Source organism: Rhinatrema bivittatum, chromosome 6 (assembly GCF_901001135.1).
Source record: "Rhinatrema bivittatum chromosome 6, aRhiBiv1.1, whole genome shotgun sequence".
NCBI classification, from domain to species: domain Eukaryota; kingdom Metazoa; phylum Chordata; class Amphibia; order Gymnophiona; family Rhinatrematidae; genus Rhinatrema; species Rhinatrema bivittatum.
In genome coordinates this window covers 340548161-340570186 of record NC_042620.1, presented here as the reverse complement: position 1 = coordinate 340570186, position 22026 = coordinate 340548161, and the positions used below count along the sequence as shown (strand labels likewise).

Genomic DNA, 22026 nt, shown 5'->3' with positions numbered 1-22026 from the left:
CAGACCAAACGTGATCTAGAAAAAGGCAACCGAAATGGTCAAGGGTTTGCAACGTAGGCCATATGACATGAGACTTAAGAACCTAAACATGTACACCCTAGAGAAGAAAAATGGGAGATATGAAAGACTTTAGGGAGGGTAATTTTTGAAGGTATTTCTCTGGGTAAAACAGTGCTTTATTCATGGAATATATATATTTTTTTTAATTGTTTGCCCGATATGCAGGCAAAAGTGAACTCCTGAGACCTGTATATGCACACTTTTACCTCCATTCAGGTGATGTGTTCTGGGAGCAGGGTCTGGGCAGCATTTGCATTTATGCACATCTTTTTGATTTTAAAAAGTATCCATATAAATTTATAAAGCAAAACTACCACACCAAATAGCAGCTGCAATTGTATGCAGATAGTTTTGATAAAGAGTATTTTTCAAAGCAAATTTGCATATATAAGTTTGTTTTGAAAATTGCTGTAACTTATGTGGGTAATGGCTCGCAAATGTATGCAGATTTTGACAAAATTATTCCAATTACCTCAAAAGGAATCACTTGGCCACAAGAAACAAATGTTCTTCAGGGGAATGCGTGCTCTAGAACAAGAGTTCATGGTATGAAACTCCAGGAGGGAGAACCAGGAGCTACATCAGAAAATATTTGTTCACGGAATGGGTGGTGGATGAATTAAACGGACTAAGAACATAAGAAATTGCCATGCTGGGTCAGATCAAGGGTCCATCAAGCCCAGCATCCTGTTTCCAACAGAGGCCAAGCCAGGCCACAAGAGCCTGGCAGAGATAAAAATTGGTAATGAAATTCAATAAAGTGTGAGATAAGCACAGGGGGATCTTTACTGAAAAAGAGGATGGTAATGAACGAAGCATTGGGATAATCTGAAGAGTGGCATAATTACCTTGAACCTCCAAGAAAACAATGGGGAAAATTGACGAAGCGGTTACAACAATATCTAGCAGTGGTCTAAGCATCGAGCTTCCATGAAGACTGTGGTGAACTGCATTGAAAGACTATAGTTAAAACCCAAACTTCAAGGAGTCTAGGAGGCCAGATCTTTTGAACTTTGGTGGTTGTAGGGATTATCACAAAACTTGGTAGTAAGACACCGAAGGGGACCTAGATGTTATCTTGTATGAGTCAGTGTGCCAGCTATCAAGGCCTGAAATGGTCTCTAGCACTTCTGCTGGAATAGATTTTGTAGCTGCTTGGGACAGAGATTGAGGGCAATGGTGGGAAAAGGGTTGCAAGTTCAGGTATAAGACATGAAGGAGCATTGCATAGGGGAATTTATATGCACATCCACCCCAAGTGGACAAACTGGATGGGCCATAATTTACTATGGTTTTTATGACCCTTGATTTTTTTTGTACTCCATGATAGCCTGAGGATTTAGAATTGGCAGATATAAGATGTGCAGCCTGAACAGGCATTCAGAAGGGAGATGCACTATATATTGCTTTCATAGCATGTTGTGCTAGGCCTGAAAATTCAGGGACATCATCAACTTCTCACTCCCCCTCTTTTCTCTCTCCTTCTTTCCTCTTGATCTTTCCTTCCTCTTTCTTATCACATCTGTCTCTCTCTTGATCCCTTCTTCTCTGTCCATATCTTCTCTTTGTTGCATTTCCTGCTGCAGCAGCCAGAACACCCCCCATTTCCCCCAACAATCTGCCTCCAGCCAGCAGGTTGCTTGTATAGCATGTGCTCTCAGTGTCTAATGTGTGGTCTGGGGTGGGTGATACATTTTTTGGCTGTAGCTTGCAGTGACTGAAAAGCACATACTTTAGAGAATAGGGTGAAAATCTAGGCAAGCTCATTATGTCTTCATTCGCATCTCATTATGCTAAAGTGTTCACAGGCACCCTGGAGTGCATTACCTCCTCCTAAGTCCTTATTTTATGCAATTTTTTCTATACTGCTTTATTGCTCAAAAAGACCATGGACATAAGAGTACAACAAAATCCAACAACAGTAACTACAACGCTATTTTTCATGCATGCTGAGCCAGTTTAGGGTGCATAACGACTATTATTGACTTTAGTGAATTGGGCAACTGGCCCCTTAGTGCTAGACTTAGGGTTCTCCTAAGCAGGGAGCCAAGGATTGTGGGTCCTGGCTGAGGGCTGTCACCCTGATGGCTGGGCTTAGCTGTGAGGAGGATGTGTATATAAAGCAGGATGAAGAATCTGGTCGGTTGCGATGAAGGTTCGAGTCTCTGTAGCCCAGTAAAGTCCAGTTCTAACGGGGCAGCAAGCCCAGTTACTGAGCCAGAAAAACCCAATGATCATTTGATTTTAGCATTTGTAGGTAACATAGGTGCATGGCAAACAAGTTTTACAAAATCCGACCACTACCTTAGGGTAATAGGTAATGCAGTCTGTTCAGATTACAAAATAGATAAGTCTGTGTTGTCGTTCTGATCAGTTATTCAATTTAGAAGTGAATGTAAAACTCTTCAATGTAAATGCCAGATCTTCACCACATAATCCCAAAAGTCTCTGAAACCTGTCATACAATGTCTGAATTCAATTTCATTTGTCACTGTTTTTAGGTTAAAATAATCCCTTTTATATATTTCTGGCCAGAGCAGAAAGTTAATAACTGACATTTCCTTCTCTTAATACATAATGCAAGGCTGACAGCTGCTGCACACCACAGATAAGATGCAAGACCAAAACTTCTCTTATAAAACTTGGGTTTCAAAGCCTATTCCTGTGCTTGTTTTACTCAGTCCTGGCCCTGACAAAGAACGGTCTTCCACGAGGTAGGGAAATGCATGCCAAACTTCACCAAGCCAAAGCAAGTTGCAAGACTAAATCATACAACGGCAAATGTGAGTCTTGATTCACCCATAATCAGGACTTTATTTATGTATTTGTTTGTTGCACTTATGTTCCCCCAGATCTAGAAAATTCAACCTGTCTGGATCACAAATGAACAGACATAATAAAACCAAAACATAAAAACATCATACAATTAACTTCAGTACATTTTATACAAAATATATCTGTTTTGAGTTTTTCTGAAAAATGTAGGACTTAGAAAAAAAAAAAAAAAAAAAAAAAACTACAGCAAAAGATAATCAGCAAGTTTAGCACAGTGGGATAGCTGAGTAACTTCTTAGGCTGGAGACTCCTTCTTAGGCTGACTCCTGCCTCTTTCTGAAAAGATTCCACTTTATCAATCACACCAGCATTCACCATATGTAGACTGCTTACCTCAAGCAGTGTACTCACAGCTTTAGCTTAGGACAGAGATTTGCCAGGAGCTGCCTTCTCCTGGAGACACAGGTTCTGTCTGTTGCCAGCTGTGCTAGCCCTCCTCTTCCTGCACAGCAGGGTTCCGCTCACAGAGCTCTCTCTCTATGGTATTTAAGGTGGCCCAGGCTAGATGTCTGCTCCCATCCATGTTAAGGAGGGGGTTTAGGGCCCCCTCTTTACAGGCACATAAAAAATAATTCCTTCCTGGGCCAGCCTAGTGGCTCGGTGGCAGTGTCGCACGCTTCCATGCAGAGGACCTGGGTTAGATTCTTAGGCCAGAACTATGCTTCCTGGTCAGGCCGGAGCTGGGGATGATGCAGCGATCTGGGGGGGGGGGGGGGGGGGGGGAAAGAGTTCCACTCATTCATTGGCCAGATTTAGTGCTTATGATTGCATGACCTCTCGCTGAGAAGCATCGCTCCAGTGTCTGGGCTAAGTGTGTTGTGAGATATAAAGAAGGGGAAAGTCCTCAAGTAGTTGGAAATGAAGAATTAAGGTGCCCTAGACTAAAAGGAATGCCGGCTCCGAATGAGCTGGAAACCCAAAGAAGCAGGCAGAAACTGCCGGGCGAAGAAATAAAATGATCCCATCCTATGTGGAGCCCCTGTCCTGATCCTGGTTTGGGTACAGAAGCTCCCTGGGACAATCAAGACCAAGAGCAGGCCCTTGTGACTTCACGGGGCAAGAAGTCTCTATTTCAAGGGCCTTCAGGTTTCTCTTCTGCTCAACTGCACTAATGGCAAGGAATAAAAATGCAAGAAATAAAAAGGAGGAGTGATGCCCTAAGGTCAGTGCACTGCATGGTGAACAAAGTCCAAAAATACAGACACAAAGAAAGAAAGCTCCGATTCTTTCCACAAATTCCCACTTCACACATGGGCAGGCAGTCCTGTGGGGGACAGCAGCCCTCCCCGCCCCCCCCCCCCCCCTTGGATCTCTCCTGGTATCTGCTCAGTGAGCTGCTCCCCTTCTCTCTTCTGGCAGTCCCTCCAAAGTCTGGCCAGCCCTACAGGCGATTCTCAAAAATTGTTTAGGACTTTTCTGTAGCTGGGCAGCGACTCCTCTTCTAAACCCCCCCACGAAGTACACATCCCCTTTCAGTGTACTCTTTTTCCTTGGTGAGATGAATTACAATCACCTCCATACACTGAAAACTTCTGCAGATCTCCCAGGGGTTGAAACCTTCAAATTAAAATTGTTTGTGGGGTTTTTTTCCACCCCAATCTTGTGTCCCAGACAGACTCTCCCTCAGCTGAGAGACAGTCCAGCCGACCAGTCCTCTCCCTGTGGAAGGAAAGGTCCCACTAAGTACCCTCGGAAGGAGAAGCCCTCTCTCTCTCTCAGTCCTTGTGTGGCTCAGGCAGACTCCTCTAGAACTCCCCCTGCATCACATGGCCTACAGGAGTTGTCAAAACTAAGAATTTTGATGCGTCAAGCCCAAAATGAATACTCTGCAAAGTTATAGTCAAATTGTTTTCTTACAACTCAGCAACTGCTGACAGCTCCAAGACACTTTCTTTCACATCATTTTTCATCTTTTACATCCATCAACAATAATGAAATTGCATTAAAGCAGCAATATAGTAACATCTGCATTTAAAAAAAAATGCCGTACTTTACATATTTATGCACATCACAGAGTTTCTGGAATCGTTAGCATGACACAATGTAGTCATTTCCGAGGGTCAAGGGAAGAGCAGCACAGCCAGGCGTTCCACTGGGAGAATTCAGAAAGGGATTAACGCAATTCATTGTGATCCTACAATCCAAGGGAACGAGTTTTACTTAGAAATGTTTTAAAAAATGATGTGCCCACGCTTTCTTGAAACTGTTTCTTGGCATGTTGAGAAGTCAACAGATCCCACTCCCAAGGAGATGGAACAAGTTGATGATGTCACTTGGCTGCCCGACACAATCCACAAGGGAACTCTTGACTAAAGAAATTTTGGCAGCCTGGTGGCTGTTTTTGGAAACCACTTTTGTTTAGTCTCTTTCTTCAATTATAAAACATGCCTTTTTAGTGGAAGGTTAAAAGTCAAAAGCTTTCATCATTTTTAAACTATTAATGCTCAAAATCTCAGTACTCTTGTATGTTGCATCAGTTCTTCCCATATCTCCTCTGGAGACAGAGCACTTCTTGCTGTGTGGCTCTGTTTTCACAATGCAAACGGTCAGATGGTAAGACATTTTTTTCACCCAATAAAAACGTGAGAATAATCTTTACTTCACTATGCATGAAAGTTCTCCTTTAAGGAATGTCCATATTATGTTACACCAATCAACCTGTAGCCACGGATAAGAATGAGAAGCGCTTTGTAGATATACGCATGTGGACGGGATCTTTGCAATGTTCTTCAATCTAGGTGTGAAAGAGAGGGATTTTTCTCTCTTTCAAAGTCAACTTTGTCTGCTTTGAAAATTATCCTGACAAATCTACCTGCACAAGTTAAAATGTCTACATAAAATTTCCTTAAAGTGTTCATGCACACTACTTAAACTCCAAAAGTATGTGTGTTCAAATTCCTCTCCAGTTTTGCCCACAGGAATGCCTCTGCTCAGTTTGGATAAGTTTAGGCAGGGAACATGAGATACATACATAAGGTTAGGGTTGCCAACCGGCTCCAGATTTTCAGGGCAGGTTGATCCAGTGCTGCTTTTACCCCATTGCATGCTGGGACTTATTCTGATCTCCCTATTGCATTCCCTCAGGAAATCAAGACTATAAGTACCAGCATGCAGGGGAGTAAAACCAGGATTGGATCAATCTGTCCTGAAAATCTGGAGCCAGCTGGCAATCCTAATTGAAGGGGCAAGTTTATAAAAGGTGATTTCTGTAAGTAAAACATTTTAAAATTACCCTGCCTAAGCACCCTTTATCCCTTATGTGGTTGGTAACAACGGGTATGCTTTGTTGCCTTGGCTGTTGACATCTTTCTTATATCCACGGAATGCAGCTCACTGCTCCACGAGGGCCACCTTTGGCATCTCGAAAATGAGGATTTGGTGCCTGGGAAACAAGGATGCCTTCTTACCATTTTTTTGCCTGACAAAGAGTGTAAAAATGTTGAGGGTGTGCGCTGCATGGCCGCACCACCGGCACAGGTTACCTTTGCATGAAGGTGCAAATCTGAATGCAGCGAGAGAGTGTCTAAGGAAGCCAGTGAAAATGGTTAGACATTGGGGGGGGGGGGCAACCGTATCCAGGCTGTGACTCGATTCTGCAGCTGAGCTTCTGAAGGAAAGTGCGAACCTGGCAAAAGTGACCTTGCTCTGCATGCCTTCCTCTCCTCCTATTCTGGCTGTCCCCGACATCGATGGCGATAAGATGTTGAGCGCCTGATTTACTACGGCATTTCTCCTATTCTGTGCCTGGGAGAAAATGCCTTGATGAATCAGGCCCAAAGTTTGTTGAACACTGGATCAAATTAGCTTTTTCTTCCAGAGTTTTCGGTGCTCCTAGAAACAAAATGAAGGCTTCTCAGCCAGCTGGGTTTCAGGAAAACCAATGCTATGAAGGCTTTTGAATTTCATTGGGGTTTTTAGTGAACTGCAGTTTCAGAAATGACGCGGTAGCCCAATTCCTGTTTCATTAACACGAGCTGACACCTCCACAGTTAAACGTATTGATGGCTTTTCGTCGGCGTTTCTTCAGCTTGTACTATATAAAAGAAGATTCACGGCAGTGTAATTCTGATTTACTGGGGGAAGAGCCTTCTCTCATTATCTGTCTGGCTTTCTAAAGTGTGGCAACCATTCCTGTGATTTGTACAGGTAACACATTGAGATGCAAGACTGCAGATTCCTGTGATTGAAGTCATTTTTAGCTAATTTATTTCTATATTAAAACTTAAAGAAATGTCCTAATTGCAATAAGGTAACTGCAGGATATGTGGTTATCCTAGGATAATCACATCCCTGTGGGATCGGGGATATTCAGCTATATACCTTTAGCTTTGCAATTCCTCAGGGGTGTAATTATCTCATGATAACAATACACTCCACCCCATTGTGCCTTATTGCTTAATTAGCTACTGGATGAAATATAGTTCTGTTTGTATCAACTTTATGACCATAGTAATTGCACTGAGCTACAGTTGCAAAACGGGGAAAAAAAATAGATGAAATAACTACATATATTTTGAGTAATCATGAAAATATCCATTAAGGGATTAAAGTGAAACCCATTTTACTCCTGCTGATCATGTTCTCTAATGTGAAATTATTTTATGATCCTGATGAATGTAATTAATGAGAATGGTTGTTAATTAGTTACACTAGCAGGTGGGCCATACAAATGTGTGTGCTTAAGGAGGATACCATAGCATCGCATTCAACCTGGGTTCAGTGCTGTTTCAACTAGGCTGAGAGAGTGGAAATTACAATCTAACCAGGACTTTAATTAAATTAAAGCAAATTCTAATAGCTAGCAGGATTCTTCAGGAAAAAAAAAAAATGAATACAGACACGTATTTTTCTCCTTCATTTTACCTGGTGTGCTAAGGGGCCAACATAACTCTCACAGGGAAGAGAAGGACGGCAGTAGGATCCGCGTCCAGGATCAACCGAGCTTTTCGTGTACTAACAAAGCACGCGTGCCAGTTCCATGGCATTTGCGATGTTTAGCTAATCTATGCCGGCGTTTTCGGCTGCACTCCTCCTCCTCCTCCTGCCTCGAAGAAGACATTGCAAATCTTAATTCTAGAAATGGCAATCACGTTCCTATTTAGCAGCTTTTAAGCATTATCAGGTATCGTCAGCCGCCCCCCGAGGCGTTCAGCCAGGAGGGCCACACGTTCCTCTGCTGTATTTTTGTGAAGCATAGTCACAAAGAGAGGAATCAAGGACTCAGGGGTGATGTACTAAAGTGCAATAAGGCATTTATTGCCCTGTACAGGCCTCACACAATTTACCAGTCAGTTAGAGAGTACATTTGTCACTGCCCACATTGGTGGAAAGTCGGTGGGTACATCTTATCCGCCGACGTTACGCCAGTTTTTCCAAAGGGAAGATACACACAGAGATTCCCTTTGAAAATTAGCCCATCGTAACTGCCCGCACACATTTACGCCTGCTGATGTGTGTGTGGGCGCACAAAGATTTTCTGTAGAAACTAAACCATAAGCCCTCATTTTCAAAGGGCCAGGAGCGCAAATACCGGCAGTTATGCGCGTGGCCGGGCGTGCACAAGTGCCGGGACCTGGAAAAAGGGCGGGCCAGGAGGCGTGGTCTCGGTGGGGAGGGGCGGGGCCAGCGGCGCACCGGTAGCCGGCCGGCGGGTGGAGATTACTGCTGCTCCAGAGGAGCAGTAAGTAATCAAATGAAAAAAAATGTGGGAAAGGTAGGCTTGGTTTAGGGGCTGGGGAGGAGAGGGGAAGAGGGAGGAAGTGTGGGAGGTAGGGAACTGGGAAAGGTCGGATTGCATCGCCACGCGTATTTAACGAAAATCCGCCACCCCGCGCGTTCCACCCGCACATGCGTGCACGGATTTTTTTTTTTTTTTTTTTTTAAATCTGGCGCGCATGTGCGCTCGGCCATCAGATTTTATAGCACGCGCGAGGCCGGAGCACGCGTGTTATAAAATTGGCGCGTGCGCGTGTGGCGGGAACTGCGCACGCGTGGACGGCCGCGCGCTCCTTTTAAAATCGACCCCCCCATAACTTTTTAAAATGCGAAAGTAAGCGCACATTTCCAAACGCCGTCCACGAGAACACTTCTTCACGTCGTGAATAAAAATAAGTGCCCGCAGGAGCCACGTACCAGGCAGGCAATGTAAAAAGCCCATTTCTGTGGGTAGAGCACTGTTTTACCAGGGAAAAAAAAAGCTTTGGAAATGACCCTCTTGCAAGTTAAAAAAAAAAACAAAAAAAACAAAACAAATGATGTTATCAGGGCTGCCTATGCAAACGCAAGTGAAAGATAATGAGAAGTTTAGACATTCACCCCCTATGTGCCAAAATGACGTGAGAATGAGATTATTTAAATGAAAGGAAAATGCAACACCAGGAGGACTGCATTACGGGCAAATTACCTGAGGCAGAGCAGCTCACAAAAAAAAAAAAAAAAGTGATGTGTTTTTCTGACATGGAGACTTGGTTTGTGCTGCGGTTGCAGCAGGAATGGCAAAGTGGTGAAGGAGTAGAGTGAAAGACGAGCAAGGGGAAGGAAGAGCGAGAAGACATCCCTGAAACAGCAAGCGAGGCCTCAGCAAGCACCGTTCCCCCCCCCCCCCCAAGCAGAGCTGGGGGGCCCCAGACTGCTGGACTGTCTTCAACCTGTCCAGATCCCAGCCTGTCCTTTAGCCATTTCCTCCATGGCCTCCCCCACTCCAGTCTTGTTTGAATGAGCCAGGATATTTTTTTTTGCCCATCTGATGAAGTAGTCATTTGCAGTCTCTGCATGGCTCACAATGCCCTGGGACCGTAGCTCCCCCCCCCCCCCCCCCAAGCTGAGCGCATGAGCGACCGCTCGTACATTTCGTAGCCTCGCTCACGGGTTCCACGTTGTCACTCATATGCATTTTTCTTTGTGCTACGTACAGAAATGCAACGCTGATAATTGGCGATCAAAAGTTGTTGGTTTAAAAAAAATGGTTGCTTATGCACAAAAAAAAAAAATGTTACTCTTTTGACCCCTGGGTCCAAACGTTGACTGAGCTTCCCTGATCCCTTGGAAACTCAAATAGCAGTTTAAACATATTTATCTTAAAAATCCCCAGGAGGGATTTGAACCCTCATCACCTGGATGGAAGGCAGATGCCTTCCCCACTGAGCCAGCAACTCACTTTCCAACCACTGGCTTCAGAAGTCCCTCTCAAAGTCCATAGTTCAAGAGTCCAGCCCCACTGGGCCTAACTGCCACCTCCCTCCATACCTCTGGGACCTCAACCCTTTCCCAGATGAACAGCCACCCACCAGCAGTCCTCCAGGCAAAGTATCCTTGTCGTTCGTCCAACCAACAGAAGTCCCCACGCTCACCTTCTCAGTGATAGTTGCTGCAGTCCTTCACACGGTCGGGGAATGTCCAGCCTCAAAATCTCCCAGAGCAGACAGGAAATCCGATCCTTCCTCCTCAGTCCCCCACAGGAGACTGAGACTGCTCTACTAGGGAGTCCTTTTTATCCTGTGGAAACTCCTCCTCCTCTGCCAGCTGATTGGCTCCAGGGAAATCCCACCCTTAACCTCCCACACCTGTGGTTCTTCTGTCCTTGTAACATCCGGGGGAAGGAACCAAGGGACGTCTCTTGCCTGGTGTTGCTGTATTTTCCTTCCCCCCCCCCCCTTCCCTTGAATCTTTGGTTCCTAGCTTTATTCTTCCTATCTAGTCTAGCATAGTGACCCCGTCACAACCCCCCAAACTGGATGATGCCACAATTTCTCCTTTGTTGCTGTGGATTTCTTGCTGGACTCCCTCTATGAATGGTAGATAGGCTCAAGAGGGTCATTTTCCTCACCTCTGAAAAAGATGTTGGGGGATCTGGAGTCTAGTTATTGGTGTCCCTTCACTGCTCTCCTCCCCACCCCCTAAACCTAGCCTACCTTTCCCACATTTTTTCATTTGATTACTTACTGCTCCTCTGGAGCAGCAGTAATCTCCACCTGCCAGCCGGCTACCAGTGCGCAGCTTCCCCGGGACAGCAGCTGGCCCTGCCCCTCCCCACCGAGACCACGCCTCCTGGCCCACCCTTTTTCCACATCCACGCTCAGCAGTGAATGGTCTGGGTGGTTACAGCCATAGGCTAGGGATCAGTATTCAGATCCCACTACTGAAACATTTTATTACCTCAGGTAAGTCACTTTTATTTCACAGTGCCTCGGGTACCCAATTAGAGCAGGAGGAAGGCACATCACGTCTGAATATCTTATCAACATTATAAACATGTTTTGAGGCACTGAAGAAGGGGACCAAAAAAAAAGAGGAAATAATGCCAGAGGTCATTGTCCAGCTTTGAGAGTATAATGATAACATCCTGGCAAACAGGGCTTCTGTATAGTAATAATGGAGAAGGGCTCTAAGGCTGTCCCCATCGTACATCACTATTGGTGAAGAATCACGAGCAAAGGTTCTTCAAGCTGTTCCGCAGACAAAGTAACAGTAATTTAGATGGACTATGTCCAGCTAGCATGAAACTAACTTCATTCACCTTGCCTGCTGGGTCCTGCACTGAGTATTTCCTCCGTACGGCCCTTGGCTTCAGCCCGTGTGTACACTGGCCTCTTCGGCTGAGAGAAAATCGGTGTCGACAGCCTCCCGAGTGCATTTTAATAATCAACCTGATCGTGGGTGCATGGCAGCTGCTCCACTGATGGTGTTAGACAGCGAATAAAGAAGGATGCCAGCGGTGCCCTCAGATCTGACATAACGAGGGGGAACATCAGTCATTGGGCTAAAAAGGCTCATAAAAGCTCCATCAGCTGCGACACAGAAGTCTGTCTTATGCAAAGCTAATGAGTAGATGTGGCAGCGTTAGCATTCTCTTCAGACGGTAACAAGTTGTCAGTGATCTGCATTTTAGATGAAAAACTCCGCTGAAAAGTGAGGAGTCTCAAAAAGCATCCTTTACAACAGCCATATATAATATGCCACTGGGCCTTTTTAGGGCAGTAGACCCAACTGACCTGGGTTATAATCATTCAAACGAAATGATTTGCACAATGAAAATGCTGGCTCGAGAAGAAACAACGACAGATCATGCTAGTGCATTAACACATATTCTTCCTAAATAGGCCTATTTATTTATTTTATTAATTTTATTTAAAAAATGTTATTAATTTTATTAATTTTATTAATAATAATTTTATTAATTTTATTAATTTTATTAATTTTATTAATAGGGCCTATTTATTTATTTAAAATAATTTGTCATCTGCACGGCTTGTGTTAAGCCCCAAAATGTCTCCCCCCCCTCCCCGACTGCTGAAACTGGAATGGAATGAGCGGCTGGAATATTTAGACGTTCACTTGCAGTCCCAATCTATTTAGGAAGAGAGAATTTGTGTAAATAACGGAAAAACGGAGGATGATGAGGAAGGATGAAAGACCCTGTGGGTTACCCGGTCTGCCTATAAGAGCCAGCTGCTTAGATAGAAAAAATGTAAAATGTTAAAAGGATGATTGGTTTTCAAGTAGAAGAAATATCTTCTCAATATGAAATTCAGATTCTGCACCTAGTTAAACGGCACTCTCAAAATTCCTGACTGAATTCACCGCAATTCACTTATTGGAAACAAAAACATTCTAAAACATGACATCCAAGGACTGGCATACCCCTCTGAAGGTGTTTCTGCGCCTGCCCGCTCCTCTCTAAACCTGGTCACTAAATTGCAGACCACTTCAGAAAGCGGGTGGCGGTGTAGTCTCGTGGTCCGAACAAGGGTCCGAGAAGCAGCAAAGCTGGGGCTCAAATCCTTAGGCCCGAGTCGCTTTCGCCTCTATTGCCTCAGGTAGAAACACAGGGGCAACTTTGTAAACGAAGCCCACTAGGGACAGGGAATCGTCTCTAATACCTGAATGCAATCTGCTTCGAAGTGGCTGATCAGTCGCAAAAGGTGGGAGCATAAATCGAAATAATTACATTAAAATGAATTGGAGGCCGGAAATATATAGTCAATTCGTGGGAAAATGGAGCTGGGGAGAGGCAGGTGAACAGCAGCAGCCACTTAGCTGAATCCCTGTATCTTAATTTCCCAAAATGCATGTTTGTGTGCTTCTTGCACAAATGTGAGCTGAAGCCAACCGTGGATGGAGCAGTTTGCCACGTGGGTACAGTTTCACCCATTGACTAAGAGGGAGTCTGTTCCCCGCCTGTGATAACGAATTTGCTCTAATTCCATCTGAGCTCAACAGAGAGCAGACAGAAGGCTCCCAACCGGCAGCGAAATTCTGGCGACACCGATTGTTTTAAAATGTTGATGCAACTGTGTTTGTGAAAGGGAAGGCAGCGGCCACGGCTGCCGAGGTGAGAGAGAAGCGTGGCAGCTTAAAGATAAAGCTTCACTTTCAAGCAAATTAACTCCCAGCGCCTTTAATTAATTTGAAATTGCAACATTATTTATTACAATTGTTACAGCGCCTCCTCATTAATCATTTTCTTTCGGTTCAGTTTTTTTTTTTCAACAGACAATGAGGAGGGCAATTTTCAAAACATTTTTTCCCGAATGTTTTTACTATCTCATTTTCACTGTGGGATGGGCAATTACACACATGTCCATATGACATAAATACAAAACTCAGCTATAGGAATAGAACAGATATCAACCTATTATCAAAAATCACAATAAACAGACAGTTATCCAAGACTCTTAACATTACTATTCCAACCACTTTACAATAGCAATAATAATAATAATAGAAATAGGAATAACACTATTACTTCCCCTTTCCCTCCCACACATTCAGCCCTCCTTCCCTCCCCCTTCAATGCTTCACAAACCTACAGATAACAAAGAATGGTACCCACAAGGATAAGTTAACCATGACTATCGGTCACCACGTAAATATAGAGTCAAGTATAGAAATGAATGTCATTGGTATCAATAAGAAAACAATCCTCAAAATATATACCACTGTAAGCCACGCCCTCGTTGGAATTGTTTATACAAGAAATTCTAGACAGAGACCTAAATATATATTGTTTAGATTTTATATCTTCAGGCTAAAGTGATCCCCCAAACCCCCATGCACTTATAAACGGCACAAAAAATCTCAAGAGATTTACTTTCCCGCCTCTCTACAGAGACGGAGACGTCCTGATTTCTTCAGGTCACGCCTTAAAAAATGGTTTCCAACTCTCATGAAAACGGTCTGGGTTTTTCCACAGACAGAAGATGAATAGATTTGTGTTCCAGAAGCAGTAACGCTAGCATATTCGCTCTCCACATACTTTCAGAAGGACCAGCATTGTCCAGCCACTTAGTGAAAATACATTTCTTCGCCACTAGCCTAGATTTCAATAATAAAGCCTTTGTGCTTTATTTACCTCAATTGCCTCCTCCCGAACACACAGCAAACAAAAGGTAGCTGACCATGAGAAATGCACTTGAAGAACAGAATGTAAAAGTTGTAGTGTATTTTGCCCAAATGACCGAATAAACGTGCATTCCCAAAAGTCGTGTGGCACCAGCACTAGAACACTTCAGGCATGCGTCAGATGAAGCAATGTGCGCTTTGTCAGCCTTTATAGGCCGTAAATAGCAGCTTTTGCACGATTTTTAAACGGCATTTCTCTCACTGTCATGCTCTCTGCTGCTTTATTAACTAGGACCAATCCTGCCAGAATATCATCATCTTCCAGGCACACACACATCTCCTTCCTCCTAACATCCGCCATTGTCTGCGGCAGATGATATTGGGTGATAGAATGAATATATTTATACGCCAAAGACATTGACATTTTTCCTGATTTCAGCAAGTGCAAATGTCTTTGAAAAGCACCTGATGTATAGTTGGACAATTCTTTCTTAAAAGAACATGAAAAATAACTCCGGTTTTGAAAATAAGCCAGATAATCATTTTTGCTCATATCTCGATGTTCTATGCAATGCTCAAAAGAATACAGCGTTCCTTTATTTAGATCCAAAAAAGACTGTAATGAGTCTAATCCTTTAGATTCCAATCTTTTAAAAGCAAGCTGCAAGTCTCCGGGACTGAACTGTGGATTTCCAGTCCATGGTGAGCAAGGAGATACTTCCCCTGACAATTTTAATGTGTTCCTTATAAACCTCCATACTCTTCTAGCTGTTCCAAAAAGTAACAAGTGAGTAACCAAATTGGGAAGGATATCTCGGGGGGCAGGTAGAACATATTTAAGAGGAGACACAAATTGCCTCTCTAAACTCAGAGTACTATTACTACCTCTCTCCCCATCCAGCTACCAATCATCACTTAGCTGCAGGCCATATTATAGTATTTTATACAGGAAAACCAACCCTACTCCCCCCTCTGTTTTAGCATAACTTAATTTAGTCTCCGGAAATCTCGCCTTCTGTGATCATCCACATAAATTTAGAACTAAGACTATTTATTAAATTAATATCCGTCTTACGTAAAGTAACAGGGAGCATTTGCAAAATATATAACAGCTTCGGGATCAAGATCACTTTTAGTAAAGACACATGCCCCATAACTGAGAGCGGAAAATCCATCCAGGTCAGAGTTTTTTGCTTTAATTCTCTAATGAGGGGCATTATATTTCATCCGTTTCACTGCTTAGGATTGCTAAGTATTAGTACCCCTAAATATTTAAAGTTTCTCCTCTACCCACCGTAATGGAAATGGGACCCACCCATCTCTGTTGCCCTGAGACATCCAGATCTTCTGATTTACTTTCCAACTTTAACCCTGAAAATTATCCACATTCTATTACCATATCTAATGCTCTTGGAAGAGATTGCTGAGCATGTGAAAATCTCATTAATATATTGCCGGCAAAAAGCATTATCTTGGATTCCATATGCCCAATAGGAACACCCCTAATAAATGTCTCCTGTTTTATCCTGCATAATAGCGGCTCCAAGGTCAATATGACTAATAATGGTGACAACGGACGGCCTTGCCTTGTGCCCCTATGCTGGGAGAATGATTCTGAGATTGTGCCATTTACCTGAATATACTCCAGTGGGTTAATATAGAGAACCTTTATCGCATCCGAGATAGAACTTAAGAAACCAATTCTCCTGCAAGACAGGACCAAGAACCCTCTCAAAGGCTTTATCCACATCAAAACAACTAGTGACTCATGCACTTTTTTATGTAAACTCATTTCCATGGCTAAAAGTAGCCACCTGATATTTGAATTGGAATGTCTGCCAAAGAAGACAAAGCCTGATTGTTTATTAAATAGTAAAGTTGGTAGAACATATTTTAATCTATTTGCAATTAATTTCGCAAACATTTTTACATCAATATTTAACAGTGAAATCGGCCTTTACAAGGCAGGATTATCAAGTTCTTTACGCAGTGTTGGTAATACTGTTATAACCGCAGTCCTTAATGTCTTTGGCGTTTCTTTCCTCTGTGTCATATATTCGAAGATATATTTAACAGGCTTTGTTACATGAGTACCCAGAGCTCTAAAGAAACGTGGCATGCAATCCATCAGATCCTGGAGATTTGAAATTCCTGAATTCTTTAATGATACCAGCAATTTCCACCGTCGTAATTAGACTGTTCAACTTTCCCAAAACATTAGGTTCCAGTTTAGGTAGTTGAACCTCGGACATAAATGCTGACCTCGCAGTCAAATCTTCTGCATCTGCAGTTTAAAGTTTTTTTCAGAAAATGTTTCCAATCCCTCTACATTGGTGCAAATTTCTCCTGTAATAAATTAGCATTCTCATCAAATTACCATATCGGTAACATTTATGTTTTAATACGAACAAAGAATTTATAGCCCGCTGGTGCAAATTGTCGTTCAATAGTTTATTAGTTGCCAAATTTTTTTTCCTTCCACTTGTCACCCTCTTGCAAGTTTAATTTGGCTTTGAAGTTGCTAAGATTTTTACGTAGCTCTAAGATATTTTTATTAAGCGCCCACCTTTGGAGATAAAATAACTAATAATTTCTCCTCGCAGGAATGCTTTTGCAGTTTCCCAATATTAAACTGGTGTGTCGAAGTGCTGTTTATTCTGTAGCGCAAACTCATGCTTTCGCTCTTCTAGAGATGATTTAAAAGTGATATCATTAGTCAACCACGGAGGCATTGGCCAGATTGGAGATCTCAAAGCATGACTTGTTCTCGCTAGAGTGCACATTACTGGGCAGTGGTCTGAAATTACTAGTGGACCTACAGTCGCTGATTATATTTCATGGAAAATCTCCTCAGCTATAAGTAAATAATCAATTCTTGACTTAGTTGAATGTGCTCTGGCGTAATATGTGTAATCTTTATTTCCTGGATATAAAATTCTCCACAAATCCAATAATTTCATAGCAGAACAAAGAAGATTAACCCTTCCTTATTCTCATTAGGTGAATTTGTTCTCAGGCTTGGCCATCTGTCTATAGAAGAATACGCAACACAGTGAAGATCCCCCCAAAATAATTGGAGCTGGACTCAGTTCCTGTAATCAGGTGATAAGTTGCACAAAAAAAAAACGTATAATTGTAATTATTGGGGCATACGCTGATGCTCGTATAACATCTTTTGTATCATTTCCCATTAGCCAAAACAAAGCGTCCCTGAGGATCAATCTGGATTCACTCCAGATGAAAAGACACATCTTTGTGGATTAAGATAGCCATGCGACAACTTTTAGAGGAACCCCGTGCTGAGAAGACCTGTGACACCCACTTTCACCTAAGCTTTTGGTGTTCCCCATCCAGCATATGGGTCTCTTGGAAAAATACCACATTGTAGTCTCTTCAACTGTGCTAATAACTGTGCTGTAGTTACACGATGTTAGGTTCCATATTAGGAGCTACCACCCAGGAAAAAGATCTAGGCATCATAGTGGATAATACTTTAAAATCGTCAGCTCAGTGTGCAGCAGCAGTCAAAAAAGCAAATAGAATGTTAGGAATTATTAGGAAGGGAATGGTTAATAGAACGGAAAATGTCATAATGCCTCTATATCGCTCCATGGTGAGACCGCACCTTGAATACTGTTTACAATTCTGGTCGCCGCATCTCAAAAAAGATATAGTTGCGATGGAGAAGGTACAGAGAAGGGCAACCAAAATGATAAAGGGGATGAAACAGCTTCCCTATGAGGAAAGGCTGAAGAGGTTAGGGCTGTTCAGCTTGGAGAAGAGACGGCTGAGGGGGGATATGATAGAGGTGTTTAAAATCATGAGAGGTCTTGAACGAGTAGATGTGACTCGGTTATTTACACTTTTGAATAATAGAAGGACTAGGGGGCATTCCATGAAGTTAGCAAGTAGCACATTTAAGACTAATCGGAGAAAATTATTTTTCACTCAACGCACAATAAATCTCTGGAATTTGTTGCCAGAGGATGTGGTTAGTGCAGTTAGTGTAGCTGGGTTCAAAAAAGGTTTGGATAAGTTCTTGGAGGAGAAGTCCATTAATGGCTATTAATCAATTTTACTTAGGGAAGAGCCACTGCTATTAATTGCATCAGTAGCATGGGATCTTCTTAGTGTTTGGGTAATTGCCAGGTTCTTGTGGCCTGGTTTTGGCCTCTGTTGGAAACAGGATGCTGGGCTTGATGGACCCTTGGTCTGACCCAGCATGGCAATTTCTTATGTTCTTATGTTCTCTCATTTCACTGGGGTACCTAATCCTGCTATGTTCCATGATATTATCTCAACTAGAGTCCTCATCCTAGATCTCACTGGCCCATCTCAAAGCTAACTCCTTTAAACATACAGTGAGACTGCATTGTCCCATCTCAAGCTACAGTCCCCCTTATCCATTCAGGTCTCAACTCCACTGGATTGTATCTTCCCTCCCTTCCTATGCATTCTTCCAGCCTGTAGGTTATAAAATATTCAAAAAATAAATTATCAGCAGAAAAAAACTTCCACCCTCCCATCCCCAAAACAAACCCAAAATACAACACATTTAAATCCCTAAAGAAAACCTGCTTTCCAAAAATAAAAAGCCAGGATCACTCTTTGATGCATTCAGGTGACATTTTCATTATATATACATTTGAATAATCATCTATCACTTATTTATTTATTTAAAATCTTTTCTATACTGTCGTTAAGTTATATACCGTCACAACAGTTTACATGTAGGCACATAAATCAAGGTAGGTGAATGTGTACTATAGTACATTCTAACAGGTGCCAAAAAGGTTCGGTAACATTATGTCATAAAAGGACTCTCAATTGTTTAGTGATGTAGGTCTTGACCATGTATACCTGTAAGGTACTTATTCACAGGTACTTATTCACACTTAGAAATCTTAGGCCTTTCTGCAATAATTCTTCATCCAATCAATTATGTTATCAACCTCAATAGTAAGCCACGAAGCTGGTGGAAATATACCAACAAAATGTAATTGAACACTATATAGTCCAGGACACTGTCTGTGTTGTAGCCCTCATGAGCCGAATCTCTTCTGCCTTCTCTTGACTTACCAAACTCTCTATCCTTGTCCTGAACAGAAATGGGCACCAACCAAAACAAAGCAGAATGACTGCACCTCTTCTAGCTCAAGGTTGAATATGCATTTGCGAACTAGGAAAAATAGTGAGATTTCATGCAATTCCTTTTTTTTTTTTTTTTGGCAGAAGCTACACTCTGTGCAGATGGAAATCGAGAGTTTAAATTTCCCCTCGGTGAAGTCAGTTATCTGGCCCATCCTTTTTATTTAGTTAAACTGCACATCTCCAAACTGTCAATAAATCTAATTTCTCTGAACGTTGATTTGCTGCTTTCCGGTAAACCCTCCAGAAACATTTGGGCATCTTCTACCTTCTCGAAGATTTTAGTATTATTTTGGTGCCACACTCGTAAACTCTCTGAGTACTGCAACGCAAACCTAATCTGTCTGCTCACCAATGCAATACATGCTGGCGCAAACTCTTTTCTCTGTGATGAAACCCGTGGAGAGAAATCCTAAAACAGTAGCATATGCTGGTCAAACATCCGCATCTCCTTATTCTTATGATAAGCTTGCATTATCTCCACCTCTTGGGTATAGTTCGGCAACTTGAAAATCACCTCTCAGGGATTGGGTCTTCCCACCGTTCCTCCTCCTACACGATGTGCATGCTCGATAAGAACAGGACCACTCGCATTTGAAAGGCCCAGTTCTTTGGTTAGCCACTGCTTGCGGTTAGATTTCAAATTTTTATCTTCTACTGACTGAGGGATACCCACCACTTTCATATTATTACACCCTAAGTGGTTTTCTAAATTGTCGTGCTTACTAGAGATGTGAATCGGGCTTCGGACGATTGAAAATATCGTCGATATTTTCAAAATCATCAGAAATCGGGGGCTCCTCCAAAACGATAGGAAAACCCCACAATATTGATCGTGGGAGTTCTCTTATCGTTTTGGGGAAGGGCGGGAAAAACGGCACACAAAAACAACCCCTAAACCCACCCCGACCCTTTAAAACTAATCCCTTAGCTTCCCCCACCCTCCCGACCCCCCAAAAAACTTTTTACAGGTACCTGGTGGTCCAGTGGGGGTCCCGGGAGCGATCTCCTGCTCCCAGGCTGTCCTCCCGCTCTCGGGCCGTCGGCTGCCACTAATCAAAACAGCCATTTTTAAAGATGGTGCCGGCCGAAATGGCCAGCGCCATCTTTAAAAATGGCGCGGGCCATCCAGTGTTCCTACCATGTGACAGGGGCCGGCCAATGGCATGGATACCCTGTCACATGGTAAGGGCAAAGGGCCATTGGCGCCATTTTGATTAGTGGCAGCCGACGGCCCGGGAGCGGGAGGATGGCCCGGGAGCGGGAGATCGCTCCCGGGACCCCTACTGGACCACCAGGTACCTGTAAAATGTTTTTGCGGGGGTCGGGAGGGTGGGGGAAGCTAAGGGTTTAGTTTTAAAGGGTCGGGGTGGGTTTTTTGTTTATCGGCTCGGGCGCAGCCGATAAACAAAACCGCGATCGGGCCGGACAAAAAAAAAAATACGATGTGAATCGGAACCGGAATCCGAGCCGATTCCGGTTCCGATTCACATCTCTAGAGCTTACCAGATTGGTTTGCCAGCAACTTTTCCAATTTATGAATTTTTGTTGCGGCTGTCACCGAGTCGTCTTCCACACGCCCCCTCCACCACATCCAATCATTCCCAAAGTCAGCATTCGAATTTTGTAGTTCAGCGATTTGGGCTGAGATTGCTTCAGACTTGCTACTGCCACTGCCACCTCTGTAAGGACGGCAGCATTCATGTCTTTCACCATTAATGGCGCTGCTTTTTCCTTTGAGGCAGCAAGGCTTCTCGCTGTCCTTTCTGGTATAGCTGGTGGAAATTACCCTTGGCAATCTTGTTATAAATCTGCCCATACGCCAATTCTTGCAGATTAGCTGGAGAAAGTCACACTTTAACTGTGATGGCAACCGATGTTCTGGGAACACCACCCGGAGCCTGAGATCAAGCTTCCCTCCGGGCCCACCATATTACGTGAGCTCCATTTTCAAACCATTTAACCTGGATAAAACTGGGGACTGCTTTCCCCCTCTGCAGGGCTACTTTTATTCACAACAAAGAGGCAGGCCCAGCGCCAGGGGCAGGGAACAGAGAGCAGATCTGGCAGACAACACATGGGGGATTTCATTTCAAAATCCCTCTATGCTATTAACAGTACGGACCCTGCAACTGTAAACAGGTAGACAGTCCACAGGTACTGCCAGCCATCGCAACATTTTTGAAGGGAAAACTCTGCTTACAAAACACCTGCATTTGAGTAGACTACCACGGCAATCACACTCATTTATCCAAAGTACCTGAAGGACTGCAAGCCTAGGCCAACTGTAAATATTGCTCTCCACCTGCCTCAATAAAAAATGAAAACATAATGCTGTTTTCTGTTTGTGCATCACAGTCGTCCAAGATGCAACAAAACATTATCAGAGAAAGGCGATTGGAAATTCTGTTGAAATATTATATCGGATTTGTGAGGACTTGGTCATTGCATTGTGCACTAAAGTTCACTATTAGCGTTTCTAAGTGCGCTTGAACCACCAAACTCACAGCTGGCAGCAGGCAATGTTTACAAGATCGCTTCAAAATTATAATGAGAGATTGATGACAAGAACTGAACTTCGGGTGGACATTTGGCAATGCCTGAGTAAATTATTCTCTCTGAAAATCACCTTTTTCGTGCTGG

At 43.2% G+C, this 22026-nt stretch overlaps 1 protein-coding gene across 2 annotated transcripts in view; it reads right to left on the bottom strand.

Moving 5' to 3' along the window:
- AFF2 (AF4/FMR2 family member 2) overlaps positions 1-22026 on the bottom strand; it is a 779982-nt gene that overhangs the window by 630571 nt on the left and 127385 nt on the right. The gene's annotated exons all lie outside the window — the stretch shown is intronic.